Source organism: Cetorhinus maximus, chromosome 10 (genome assembly GCF_964194155.1).
Source record: "Cetorhinus maximus chromosome 10, sCetMax3.hap1.1, whole genome shotgun sequence".
Lineage (NCBI taxonomy): Eukaryota > Metazoa > Chordata > Chondrichthyes > Lamniformes > Cetorhinidae > Cetorhinus > Cetorhinus maximus.
In genome coordinates this window covers 38,742,815-38,755,239 of record NC_135888.1, presented here as the reverse complement: position 1 = coordinate 38,755,239, position 12,425 = coordinate 38,742,815, and the positions used below count along the sequence as shown (strand labels likewise).

Genomic DNA, 12,425 nt, shown 5'->3' with positions numbered 1-12,425 from the left:
CTTGCAGGATTCACACTCCCGTCTTCCCCACCAATTAAAAAATAAAATAAAATCCTGCTCCTGATACGATTTTGCAACCCTCCAATCATTTTATCCCTTAATGTTTCCTGGATTCTTTCTCTCTCCCCCCTTTTTGTTTACATACACTCTCTCTCTCTTATTCCAGGCGTTCCCCGGGTTTGAACCCCCCACCCCCCCTCTCTAATCACCCGGAGTTTTAACGCTGCGATCGCCAGCGAGAAACGCGAAATCAATCCCGTTCAGCTGACTGACCCCTGAGCCTGTCTTTGCTGCCAATCAGCCCCATTGCCAGTTTCTGTCTCAGCCTCTGTAGTAACTAAATGTCCCTTCCCTCCCTCCCCGCCCCTCTCCGCACGAAATCTCTCTCTCTCTCTCTCTCCACCCCCTTTCTCATTCTGCCCATCCACTCCCAAGACTTTGACTTGAACCGTCCTTCAAGTCTATCAATTGCTCTCTCTCTCTCTCTCTGGCTCCTTCTTCATTCAGCCCATCTTCAGTAGTGTCAGTCCCTCCTCTCTCTCTCTCTCCCCCTCCAGCAGTCGCACCAGCTACTTTCTCATTCACTATAGACCTCCTTACAGGCTCAGACCTCCCAATCCCAGCAGCCTTTCCCTACACCGTCCATCCACAGCCCTTGACTGACTATGTTGCTGCAGACGCTGCTGTTCCCGCCGCTCTCTCAAGTCTCCGCAGCCGCTCGGTAACCAGCGTTTTCTCTCTTTGCTTTTAAAAAAAATATATATATATAAATATATATATATACGAAACGCCCCACCTAAAGTCTTGTCACTCCGGCATGAAAAGAAGGGGTCTCTCTCTCTCCCCATCGAGCGCGCACAGACTGCAGCAAGGTCCCCCGAACCGGAGCTGGGTCCGTGGTAACTTTATGCCGAGCAGCCTTCGAAGCAGATCTCAGTGCACCTCAGCCGCCGAGGAGAACCGTCACTAGGTGAGAGAGTGGTGCTGGGGGAGGGAGGGAGGGAAGAAGGGGGGGGGGGGGGGTTTGCAAACATTTCACATTGACCTGTGTGTACAGGGTAAATATTTTGATGGGGGAGGGGAGGAGGAGGAAAGTGGGGGTGGTGGGGGGGTGGTGGTGGGTGAATGGTCAGTCCTGGGGACTGAGAACTGCAGCATTGTTTTAACAGATGGGAAGGTTCAGTTTAAACTGTGTTTATATGTCCCCGTGTTTCCTGCCGTCACGTCCGAATACATACTGGATTTAAGGGACGATGTGTGTCTGGGATCTGCCAGGCTAACACCAAGGGGGTAAGGATGTGTAGATGTTTGCCCAGGTCCTCCAATATATCTCCCCCACTTAAACCCAGCTTCTCTCTCTCTCTCTCTCTCTCTTTCTCCCCCCGCCTTCCCCTCCCCTTTTCCGCCGTGTATCTGATGCATGTTTCGGACCGACCCTGGTGCATTTTGTTTTACGTTGCATGCTAAGGTGTGAGCCGGTGGGTGAGGAACCTGCTCTCAAGCATTAGGAGGAAGAACAGTGAGCATGGGGAGGGATAAGGAGCTGGAGAGAATTGCTGACTGATGTACAGAAGGCAAAATGCAACCACCGTGGGTGGGTGGGTGGTGGGATTAATGGGGATTTAAAATATGAAAAAAGTCAGCAATATTTTAAGCGTTTCCTCGACTTATTTATGTAAACTCCTAAATCGATTAAGCAGTTCATTATTTTCTATATGGATTGCGATTCAATGGAAGTTCTGTGACTTAAATCGTTTATGTTATCATTTTTATTAATCTGGAAGTTTTAACATGACTCGCCAGCCTACCGCGCAAATATTTTTTTTAGCTTTTAAAAGGGTATTTTGTTGAGATATTCTGCAGTCATACTTTTCGCTGTGGCCAGAGAAACAGGCGTCTTTTTTTTCGCATCCGAGATAGCTTTTAAAGTTTTCTTGTATGCGAGGTAGGGACTGGACTCTGCGGAAAGGTGGTGCTTTACCCACTAGGTGGAGCCCTTACTCTATCCAACCCACCCTGTGAGTAACACTGGGCTTGTGCAGCAGGCGAACACTCATTGTCTCTTTAAATGACAACTCTTTTAAAAAAAATGCACCTACAGTTTATTCTGTCGGGCTCATCCCGTGAAAAGCAACGATTTTAATCCCGGCAGCTCGCGGGGTTAGGTGACAGGCCAACCTGGGACCCCCCAGAGATTTTATTTGGACGCGCGCTTGGCTCTTGCTCCCTGTATGAGGGTTGGAAAGTTAATTATTGATTGGGTGGATGTGTAACTTACCTTAACCGCCCCCAAACCAACAACTTGCCGTGCATAAGACGGGACTGAATAGACCGATCAACGTCCAGGAGGTTGAATCAGGGTTCATGCCTGGTCTGCCCTGTGCTACTCATTTCCCCCCACACTATGCCATGGATAGGGTGTTTCACTGGACTGAGTGACCGTGCACAGCGCCCAACTTCAATCCAGTGACACATGGAGAAAACCTTCACCTTGCCTCCCTTTGGCTGGCAGCCTGTAAACTGGTAGCGCCCACTCGCTTTCAGCTCCCGTTCCCCAGACAGCCCCGAAGTTGTGTCCTCTTCACTTCCGTGTAATTGATTGAGACGAGCACATGTCACAGCATCCGACATAGTGTTTGTTCACCATCCCTTTATGGGTCATTGGTTCCGGTTCATTGTAGATTTTATTTCAGCTTTATTTAGAGATCATGTATGTCAGGGAGTGTGGGGAGTGTGGGGGAGGATTGGCTGGGAAAGTGTTTAGGAAGTTAGTTAGGAAGTCCGCTGTTATGCCTCGCTCACCCTACCCTGTACCACAAAGAAAATGACTTTGGCGCTTCAGCGGCCCAGCGTGTGTTTCGCAGGAGCTGTAAAGTTTTACTGGCCTTCAGAATGGAAAACAACACTGTTGCAAACAGTAGGACAGGCAGGTTGCAGTCACATCTGGTACAATCCTTCCACCCCTGCAGCGCGGCCTGCCTTCTTGTCCAGTTTTATCACCTTGAGTAGCTTCAGGACGCATTGCCCGGGGCTGGGAAATAAGACGGTGATATCCTGGAGGTGGGTTTTCGTAGGTGTTCCACCTATTAGTGTGTGGGCGACGGACTTGATACAAACCCACCCTTGCTGTGCTATCTTCGGACTGTAGCAGGTCTGTTTTTGGTTTTCGTGCTCCTGCAGTGAAGTGCAGGGCTTCAGGACAAGGCTGTGTGCGAGTCAGGGACAAACTGGTGCGCAGACATTGGCAGCGAGTGTTCGCAGCGAGAGTTTCTACAGGTGATGAATGTGGCTGCTGCAGATAATCCTGGAAAATAGATTTCTTTCTTACCATACTCAATTTATAACCTGAGTGGGCATTCAGTTATGAGTTCACTCCAACAGTTTAAATCCTACGCCGTTGACTGGCTGATTGTCCAGTTGTCTTTTTTTTCAAAGAAATGGATAAAATGATTGCCATTCTGGGTGACTATAAGCATACAGTGTGCATACACACAATTTGGCACCAAACCCACATCCCCTGCCATCTTATTCTCTTAGTAATTTAATCATAAACCTTATTGAAGATCACTGTGACCATTTTCCCTTTTCCTCCCTCTGCCTATGTGTGTGTGTGTGTGTGTGTGTATGGATCCATGCATTTAGATTGGCAAGTGCGGGTGGTTTGTTTTGCCATGATGGCACCCTGTGCCCACGCAGCTGAGTTTAGGGAGCCTGCAAGCTTTTTCAACAGTGTGAATCGCAAAGCTGCAAATTTGTGCAACTAGCATCTTTCGGAGATGCCACAGAACAAGGTTTACGCTGCCAATGCGGAAGATCAGGGTTGTGAATCAGCGGGGGTTCGGTTACTTCATACGTGCCTCGAAAAAGTGGTTTCTTTATGATTATTCTGGCTGGGAGAAGGAATACTTACAGACAGGTTTTAATTGTAAAGAGAAGTTTAATAAGTAAGAGAAGGAAATTGTCCACCCGCTGGATAACTAGTTGCAAAAGGAGTAACCCGGGAGGGCCCATTTCTGTACAAATGGTTTGAAAAGATTGAGTTCTTGGCGATGAAAGGAGTCTAACCTAGAAATTTTGCAAAAATGGTGTACAAATCCTTTGCCCACATGCATGAAATTAAGACGCCTGTTAGTTTAACATAGACATTAACTTGTTTATTGTCATTGGGCTAATGTCTCTGATGTACCAAGGAGCTTTATATGAATTAATGAATCAGCCTTCACATGCTAATATCATGCAGCATATGCCTAGACTCTGGTGACAAGAACGCATAGGGTTAATGTCTGAGAAAGGATGTTAAATTACCAGTAAATCTTAAAAAGTGGGATTGAAGGTCACTCCATTGTTTTTGAATTGGCGAGTCACAGTATGACCTCTTACACCACAAAGGAAATAAGTAAGACTTGTCTCTTCCCATGCTACTGTTCTAAGTGTCTTTGACTGAAAATCCCTGTAACCCTCGGGAAGTTAAGGGAAGATGACTGGCTGGAGCATAGTAACAGCTATAGGTCACTCAGCCCCTCGAACCTGTTCTACAATTCAATTAGATGATAGTTGATCTGCTTCTTAACTCCATCTTCCTGTCTTGGTTCCGCAACCCATAATACCCTTACCTAACAAAAATCTATCAAACTCTGTTTTAGAAATGTTCACCTTAACAGCTTCTTGGGGAAGAGAGTTTCTGATTTTCACTACCTTTTGCATGAAGAAGTGATTCTTGGCACCAACCCTGAACAATCTGCTCTAATTTTAAGGTTACACCCCTACCAAAGGATGTAGTTTCTCCAACTATCCTATCCAATCCTTTAATCATCCTAAACGCCTCAAACAGATCATCCTTTAGTCTTCGACGATCAGGGAAATACAAGTCTAGTGGTCTGCTCTAATAATTTAACTCTTTTAATGCCAGTATCATTCTGGTCAATCCGTGCTGTATCCCCTCCTGAGATGCAGTGTCCAGAATGAAAAGCAGTCCTCCAGTGAGGTCTAACCTGAGCTTCATACAACTGTAACATAATGTCCACCCCTGAATATTCCTGTCCTCTGGAGATAAACGTTAACATTTCATCAGAAATATTGGTGTTAATACTTGGCGACCTATTTCATATTCTAGAACTGGTGGTTAAAAGTAGGCCGGGGACAGTCATATTCTGTCACCCTCCCTGCATTTGTTGTCATGACCTTCTGATACCATCATTTAATCCAGAGTATGCAATCCCATTCCAGGTGACACGAGAAGGATGTTTAACAGAAAATGTCTGCCAACAAAGTTGCCTCTAACAGCCGTTTTGAAACATGAAACAGTTTCAAATCCCTCACCTCTTTGTAACCTCCTGCTGCTCCACAGGCCACTGAGACATTGGTGCTGCTCCACTTCCAGCCTTGTGCACACTCCCAGTTTTCATTGCTGCACCATTGGTAACCATGCCTTCAACTGCTTGGGCCCTAAACTTTGAAATCCCATCGCTAAATTTCTCCACCATTCCACCTCTCTTCCTTTAAGACACTCATTGAACTCTACCTCTTTGACCAAGCTTTTGGCTACCAGTCCTAATAATTACTCGTGGCTCAGTGTCACATTTTGCTTGGTAACACTCCTGGGTGGCGTCCTGGGATGTATAATTAGGTTATAAGTGTTACATAAATGAAAGTTGTAGTTGTTGCTGAGAGGATACAGGTCTCATGCCCCTTTTCTATGTTGGTTGGTTGAAAAGTGACATTGAGGGAACCTGGAACAGTTTGGAGAATAATACTGAGGATTGGGAGGGTGTGGGGCGGAAAGGAGAGGTAGAAATGAACTTGAACCCAAAGAAAGTCATCTTTACATCAAATATATATGAAAAAAAAGAATATGGCAACCCTTCTTCTTATGAAGGCACTGTGCAATGTCTTAAATGACAGCAAATAGTATTATCAATGTGCCTCTTGAATATGTGGTCATGGTGAAGACAATGAAAGTCTACTGCCTTTCCTGCCATAGACCCCTCCTATGAAGATAATATCCATTAAGCAACTGTGACACTTGGCATTCCTTTAGTTTGATAGGCCAGGGAGGCAGTGGCATAGCGGTATTGTCAATGACTAATATTCCAGAGACCCACGGTAATGCTCTGGGGACCCGAGTTTGAATCCAATAAAAAAAAATCTGGAATTAAAAGTCTGATGATGACCATGAAACCATTGTCGATTGTTGTAAAAACCCATCTGGTTCACTAACGCCCTTTAGAGAAATCTGCCGTCCTTAACTGTGACTGCAGACCTACAGTAATGTGGTTGACTCTTAAATGCCCTCTGAACAAGGGTGGGCAATAAATGCTGGCCTAGCCAGCGACGCCCACACCCCCATGAATGAATAAAGGAAAAATGTTACCAAGGAGAAATGTCAGATGAAAATGCTGTTTCAAGCCTGGGGAAAACAGAGGGCAGTAACTCCCGCTTGCGCCAATCAGGATGCCTTTTTTGCAGAGGATGTTCATCATTCGGAATTCACCTGAAGCCAGGACATTAGATTCATTTGAAATAAATAGCACTGCACTGTAGTTGGAAGATGGGTGAGTTGGTGTTTGTAGGGTCAGATCAAATGGGCTTGAAGTCACTGTCCCGGACTGACTTGTGACCTGGGGAAACAGTTTGTGGTATTTTCCAATCTTTTACCTCGCCCTTCCATTTTTCACCCTCCAATGTGCCTTCTCAGCAGTGTGAACACAAATAATCTGTGGGCCATCACCCTAATTTTCCCCTTTGGAAACGTACGCTATTGAACCGTAGCACCAGAGGGGAAAATACACATCTGCTTGTTACTGAGTTCGACCAGGCAATTAAAAAACCCACAGAAGTCAGTCCCTCAGAAAGTATTTTATTATCATAGCTCCCCGTCGATGTATTCTCGGAGCTGAGGAAATGAAATGCATCATTGTGCATGGTTTCGATCACTGCACAGTAGCAAGGAATGAAAGAAGTTTAAAAGCTGTAGCTTATATTCACTTGGGTGTTAGCAAGGATGAATTATAAGGTTACAGTTATGAAGATAGCTTCAAAAGATTAGGGATTTTAAGTGAAAGGATGGAGGCTCGGCCTGATGGAGCCCTTCATGGTTATGAAGGGTTACAACGGGCAGAATTTTACTGGCTCTCGGGTGGCAGGAGTGGAGGTCAATGAGGGCGGGTGGGGGGGGGGTGGGTGCAGCAAGATAGTGGGAAGACAGGTTGAGAGTGCTCCCCCAATGTAGTCCCACTGCTGGGGAGGTTTCCCACCGGCGAGTTGGATTAGTGGCCCACTCCAAGTGGAGAGCCAGCCGATTTGCATAATCAAAGGCCCTATCAAGGGCCATTTTATGGTGCTGTCGGCATTTTGCCAACTACAGGGCAGCCCCCTGCGTGTGGAGAGGCCAGCAGCTTCATGAAAGCAGCTTCCCCGTGGCCATCGGTGGGTGGGGGGGAATTGGAGCCGGAGGCTTCATGGCCCTAAGAGGGGAAAGCCCCCTTAGCCTCAGTGATCCCCCTTGGTGGGTGGGAGGGTGGTGGGGTGGGGGTGTTGGGGGGTGGGGGGGCGGGGTGAGAGGGGTGCAAGCTTGGGGCCTTCTCCCTCCGTCATCCTGAATTTTCATTTGTACCTTTCTTCATGAGGACTCCTTATTTTGAGGCTCCCCCTAGACCTCCTGCTGGGCTCAGCAGTACCCACCCCTCCCACTGGGGTTGCTGAGGCCTCAGAACTGCTGGCCCTCTAACTAGGCCTTAATTGGAGGGCAGGCTCACCAATTAGTATGCCACCTGTGGTAAAATTGTTGAACCAATTGTGAAGGGGTCCCGAAATCCAGAGTAAACTCCAACGCAATAAGGTGATTGACTGTTTTCATTGCTTGGGGAGATTGTAAAGAGTGGGTGCAAATTTAAGGTCATTGCAAAAAGATTGAAGGGACAGGCTTGAACAATTTTTTTACATGGAGGGCGGTTAAAATGTGAAGCAGAGTTTGTTATTTTGAAAGAGAATTAGATCCTTGGTTCTAAAAGGAGAATATGAAAGGATGTGGGGAGATTAGACATCAGACATCCCAAAGCACTTTATAACCAATTAAACATTTTTGAGTGTAGTTACTGATGTAATGTAGGAAACACAGGAGCCAGAGCAAGGTCACTCAAACAGCGGTTGTCTTCATTTCTTTTGAAGGGAATCCTTATAACCTTCACTTACCCACCACCAGCTTACTACTGCAACACCGGTACGCGCACACACACACACACACACACACACACACGTCCTTTGCCAAGTATTCTGAGTATGGTGCTGCTGTGTGTTGACAATTCCAGCTTGTAGGGTTATGTTTAATCAACATTAGGGAGCAGACCACCAACATGATTTTCACCACTTAGACCCAACAGTCTGCATGGGTCAACTCCACTCAGTCTGACTATCGCGCATTGTACAGATATGCAGCTCGTAGCAGTTTTATTGCACCATTGTGGGAATAGGCACAACTCTCCTGTTTAAAGGAAAGGTAGATTCCCTCTATCCCTCAATTTAATTTTAATATCCCTTCGTCCTCTTGAAAGAGTATTATGCTTTTGTATTATCTTGTCTTATGTTTTCAATAAGTGTTCTTGGAATGCAAGTGACAACAAGGCTGTAATGACTGTTCTGGTTCATGTTCCCACTTTGATCTCTTAGACAGCCACAGCCAGTGATTTTAAATGATACTGAGGGCACCACACCTCTTGTTCATCCACAGGCTACAATGGGCTGGGATCATTCCACATTTGGCATTTATATAGCACATTTAACATGGAACAAATATGTTTCATAAAAGCATAATCAGACTAAAGTGGGCACCGAGCCAAAGGAGATATTGCAAGGGGTGATTAAAAGCTTAGTCAGCAGGTGATTTTTACGGAGTGTCTTTGAAGGAGGATTGGGAAGTGGAGAAGTTTAGGAAAAGAATTCCAAAATGTAAGGCCGCCAATAAACGTACAACTACAGTTAGCTCAACCTGTTTGCATTGTCACTGGCTGTCCTCCCAGTCTGGGTCATGTGAGTTCTGCTCTGCTAAGTATTTAAAAAGGAAAAGGCTGACATCTGAGAAAGGCTGCTTGCCCACTAATCATTTCAATGTAATCAGATCAGGGCAGTCCCTGTTAAATAACCTTGCAGAGGTGACGGTAAGTAAAACATCAATTTAAAAAACTGGCAAATTAGACAGAATGAGATATGGGATTACAGGGTTCTTACACTTATTAAAAAAGTGGAGTAAGGGAGTTCCGTGGCAGATTATGGACAATTTAGAGTCCCTCAGATCATCTTGATGTTAACATTTTCTATTCTGTATTTTGCAATAATTTATGAAGGTCCAAGGTTTTCAGGGCTGAGGTGGGTGTAACTTGAAATTTGGCCAGTGCTGTATAATGGGTGATATGGAATTGGGCACCCATTATCCACCACCCCTGATTCTCCTACCCACCAAACCCAATTTATGAAGTTGTGACTCTTCTGGCTACCGCTAACCACTGTTGCTCATTGTTTTTCTTGCTGGTTGCAAAATCCTTCAATCAACTTCTGCTAAAAGCTTCATAAACAACCTATGCGCACTCACTTTCTCCGGAACTTGATGACATCTTCCTCTCTAGATTTGCTTCTAATGCCTGACTGGGTACGCAATCCCTCCAATCTGTTGCAGGCTTTTAAATTCTGCAGGCAAGTCTCCACTCCCACCAAGGCAATTCCCCAACGAATGACATTCCTCATGCTGGGAGCTTCTGAATATTTTGCAAATTTGGCTGACTCCAGAAATTCCAGCATGATTAGGCCTGGTTGAAATTCTGATTCATTACTTTTTCACCCACTTTTTTGCCCAAGCACAAAATCTAGACAAAAGAAGGACTTGCTATATAGCGCTTTTCTTCACTGGACATCTCAAAGCGCTTTACTGCCATTGAAGTACTTTTGAAGTCTAGTCACTGTTGTAGTGTAGGAAATATGGCAGCCACTTTGCGCACAGCAAGATCCCTCAAACTGCCATGTGATAACAACCAGATAATCTGTTTTTTGTGATGTTGATTGAGATATGGATATTGGCCAGCACACAGGGGATAGCTCCACTGCTCTTCATTGAAATAGTGTTCTGGGTTCTTTTGCGTCCACCAGAGAGGCCAGAAGGGCCACGGTTTAACGTCTCATTCCAAGAGGTGGCACCTCCAACAGCGCAGCACTCCCTCAGTACTCCACAATGTTTTCTTTTCTCTAGATTTTGAGCTCGGTGGGTGAAAAAATAATGAAGCAGAATTTCAACCTGGCCTAAACTTGCTAGAATTCCTGGAGCCAACCAAGTTTATATAACAGGCAGGAGCTCCCAGCATGAGAAATGGCCCCTGTTGGGAGATTGCTTTGGTGGGAGTGGAAACTCGCCTGCAGAATTTAGGCTCATGTGTTTTGCAAAATCTAATAACCTGCAAGGCATTTGGGTGAAATTTTCTTTTGTTAAATTCCTTATACATGTTTTGATTGCTATACCAACCTCATCATGTTAAATGTTACAAGAAAATTTAATTAAAAAAACTACTTTTCATTATTTATGTCATGGTGCATACTATCAGCCTAACATTCGTGCTCAAGTATCTGCAATGGGTTCTGGAACCTGCAATATTTTGCAATGCAGGCATGAGCTGAGCCAGTACCCACTGTAGGATCTTTGTATTTTAATGACTGTGTGAATTAGGGAACATGGTCTTGTTCTGCATCCAAAATGTCTTAGTGCCTCCGACTGGAAGTGAGGCAAAGAAAGTCAGCTTAAAACTCTAAAAACAACTTTGTGCTCTCAAATAAACTTGCTTGCATTCAGCACATGGGCGAAATTTTACGGCAGCGGGATTTTACGTTCCTGCCGAAGCCAAGGAGGTCTCGCCGCATTTTACAGCCCCGTCCCCGCCGAAATGGGGCCGTAAAATTCTGCCCTATGAAAATCTTGGGTTTTGTTGCAGTGGCAAAGAGTATTGTCTTTCTGATTATTATATTCATTAAAAGCTCTTATTTGCATTCATGTCATTTATGTCACATTTTCCTGCCTAAAAACAAAATGCAGGCTCTGTAAATGTAAACGGGATTGTATGTATTTGAGTGCCACTGGGACGATTTGAATGGGGGATGTTTGACTGTTAGCTTTCTTTTGTATTTTGTCCTAAACTCACCTTTTGGATCAGTGGCTACTTCTGTGGAGATGAAATGACAAACCATGTTGATGGGTAATGCCCTCAGAGCCAGGCTGTCACTGTGGAACGTTGCCAGATTTAAAATAGCCCTGGGTTCAATGGGTCTACCGTCACTGGGTTGGCATAATGTAGTGGTTTAAAATGAAGAGGCCAGCAGCTATCCAGTGATTTATGTATCCAGGTTTGTAGTTTATTCAGATTCAATGCTATTTTCTCACACACATTTTCTTGGCAGGTAGAAATTAATCCAGACCTATGTCTATCAGAAAGTCGTGTGCGTCTTTGTAAAGGTGGTGTTTGTCGGGTCTCTTCAACCAGTCAGCTAGCACCAATGAGATTGGCTATAATCATGGCTGTGGTGCACCATTTGTCCTTGTCCTTTTCAAGCTCTCCACAGCATTCAATTTGATCAATCACTCCTTCCTCCTCTGCTTCCTCCTGCACATGACTCACCTTAGAGGAAACAGCTCTCAGCTGGTTCCAGTGCTACGTGTCATAGTGGAGCCAGCCTAGCTCCAACACCAGAATCTCCACTTGCATCCCTGTAGGACTACCCCACAATCCGTGTGCCACTCTTTTTTCTCATCTATACACTGCACCTTGTATTTTTTTGAAAATAGAAGATGATCTAACGATCTAATCAAGGTGTTTAGGATGATTAAAGGATTTGATGGGGCAGATTAATGGGGAGATGGTGGTGTAGTGATAATGTCACTGAATAGTAATCCAGAAGCCCAGGCCCTGGGGGCATGGGGTGAAATCCCACTATGGCATTGGTGGAATTTAAATTCAATTAATAAATCTAGAATTATAAAGCTAGTCTCAGTAATATTGCCGCTAAACTATTATCAATTGTTGTAAAAGCCCATCTGGTTCCCAAATGTTCTTTAGAGAAAGAAATCTGCTGTCTGAACCTGGTCTGGCCTCCATGTGACTCTATTCACATTGCCCTGTGAAATGGTCCAGCAATCCATTCAGTTCAAGGGCAATCAGGGATAGGCAACAAATGCTGGCCTTGTCAGCAATGCCCGGATCCCTTGAAAGAAAAAATAAAGAACAAGGGGGCATTACCTTAAAACTAGAGAAAGGATGTTTGGCAGTCATGTGAGAAAGTGCATCTTCACTTAAAGGGCAGTGAAAATCCCTCTTAAAATGTTGTTGAGACTGGGCGTGAATTGAAAATTTCAAAGCTGCACTTGATAGATTTTTGCTTGCGAAGGACATTTGAGG

General features: G+C 45.0%; 1 protein-coding gene across 1 annotated transcript in view; it reads left to right on the top strand.

Annotated features, from left to right (window-relative positions):
- Window positions 1-685: 685 nt before the first annotated feature.
- brinp1 (bone morphogenetic protein/retinoic acid inducible neural-specific 1) overlaps window positions 686-12,425 on the top strand; it is a 370,433-nt gene continuing 358,693 nt past the window's right edge. Inside the window, exon 1 of the mRNA XM_078550337.1 lies at window positions 686-970. The gene's annotated coding sequence lies outside the window, so the exon portion shown is untranslated. The remainder of the gene's footprint in view (window positions 971-12,425) is intronic.